Source organism: Triticum aestivum, chromosome 6B (genome assembly GCF_018294505.1).
Source record: "Triticum aestivum cultivar Chinese Spring chromosome 6B, IWGSC CS RefSeq v2.1, whole genome shotgun sequence".
NCBI classification, from domain to species: domain Eukaryota; kingdom Viridiplantae; phylum Streptophyta; class Magnoliopsida; order Poales; family Poaceae; genus Triticum; species Triticum aestivum.
The window spans coordinates 155,412,799-155,415,122 of NC_057810.1; positions in this window are offsets into that span (position 1 = coordinate 155,412,799).

Consider the following 2,324-nt stretch of genomic DNA (forward strand, 5'->3'; position numbering starts at 1 on the left):
TTACTCCGCACTTCCTTTTGTATGGTGTACATCCCACATACGATCATCTCCGGACGTTTGGCTGTCTTTGCTACCCAAACATCTCTGCCATAACCACCCACAAACTCTCCCCACGTTCCACGCGCTGCGTCTTTCTCGGCTACCCACGCGAACAGAAAGGATATAGATGTCTTGATCTCGCCACGCACAAAGTCATTATTTCCCGGCACGTCACGTTTGACGAATCCATTTTTCCCTTCTCTGTTCCTCCCGGTTCTGCTGCCACAGAAAATCCCCCACCTGCCATACCAGCGGATCCGCCGCGCCGCATCCCGCGTCCACCACTCCCCATTCACCCGTCGCCAGCTGGATGTCCCGCCAACGCCCCTGCGCTCCCACCGCGCCATCCCGCGCCCACTCCCAGCCATGCAGCCAACCACCCACCAGCTGCGGGCTGCTCCACTACGGGGCCCGCCCGCCATGCAACCAATCCCGCGCCCGCTGGCCATGCTGTCAATCCCGCGCCAGCAGCGGGCTGCTCACCCGCGGGGCCCGCCCGCCATGCAGCCACTCCCATCGCGCGTCTCCCCGCTCCCGATTCCGTGCCCGCTTCCCCCAGCCTCGGCCCTCGTACCGCATCTCCCTCGGGATCGCCCCCAGGTGGATCCCGCTCGCCACATTCGCCGCTCCCCTCCAGTCCCGACTCACCACGTCGCCAGCTGTTCCCCCACAGCCCATCGCTGCCGAAACGCGCTGTTCCCATTCCACCTGTCGCCAATCCCCATCCCATGCAAACTCGTGGCAAAACCGGCTACGCCATGCCTAAGGACATTTTTGACTTGCACGTCGACATCGTCCCCTCTCCCATTCCCTCCTCATACCGTTCCACCCTTCAGGACCCGCATTGGCATGCCGCGATGGTCGACGAGTATAACGCGCTAATTTGGAATGACACTTGGTCTTTGGTTCCTTGTCCTGCAGGTGTCAATGTGGTGACCGGCAAGTGGATCTTTCGTCACAAACTCCATCCCGACGGCTCTCTAGCGCGGTACAAGGCACGGTGGGTGGTGCGCGGTCTCACACAGCAGCAGGGCGTGGACTATGGGGAGACGTTTAGCCCCGTGGTCAAGCCGGCTACGATTCGGGCGGTTCTCAGCATCGCGACAGCGCACTCTTGGCCCATTCGTCAAATGGACGTCAAGAATGCTTTTCTCCACGGTGATCTTGCTGAGGTAGTCTACTGCCAGCAGCCCTCCAGGTTCGCCGATCCCACTCTTCCCACGCACGTATGTCGCCTCAACAAGTCCCTGTATGGACTCAAGCAGGCGCCCCGGACTTGGTTCCTTCGGTTCACCAGCTTTCTTCACTCCCTTGGATTTGTCTCGTCCAAGTGTGACACCTCCCTCTTCATCTTACGCCGTGGAGACACTACCGCGTACCTGCTTCTGTACGTCGATGATATTATCCTCACCGCTAGCACCACCCCTCTACTTCAGTCGCTCGTTCGCGCCCTCACCAGTGAGTTTTCTATGAGTGATCTCGGTGACCTTCACCACTTTCTCGGGATAAACGTTCATCGCTCCACCACCGGCCTCTTTCTCTCTCAGGAGCAATATGCCCTTGAGATCCTCGATCGTGCCAAGATGCTCCACTGCAAGCCCATCTCTACTCCTGTCGACACTTGCAGTAAGCTTTCCGGTGCCGATGGTGTTCCTTATAGTGATCCAACTCACTACCGTCGCCTCGCTGGTGCGCTACAGTATCTCACTCTCACCCGCCCCGACCTCTCCTATGCCGTTCAGCAGCTTTGTCTTGTCATGCACGCTCCGATGGAGGGGCACTATCAGTTGCTCAAGCGTGTTCTACGCTACCTCAGTGGCACCACTCACTACGGGCTCCAGCTCTACCGCTCCTCTTCTCATGATCTTCTTGCTTACAGTGATGCTGACTGGGCCGGCTGCCCTGACACCCGTCGCTCCACCTCGGGATTCTATGTGTTCCTTGGATCTAACCTCGTCTCTTGGTCCTCCAAGCGACAACACACCGTGTCTCGGTCCAGCGCCGAGGCCGAGTACCGCGCAGTTGCTAATTGTGTGGCCGAGTCCTGTTGGCTTCGCCAACTTCTCACTGAGCTTCATCGTCCCCCTTGCCGGGCTACTCTTGTGTATTGTGATAATGTGAGTGCAGTATATCTCTCGTCCAACCCTGTTCCACATCAGCGCACCAAGCACGTGGAGATTGATCTGCATTTTGTCCGCGACCGTGTGGCTCTCGGCGAGGTCAAAGTGCTGCATGTCCCGACTGGATCCCAATTCACTGATGTCTTCACCAAGGGCTTACCATCG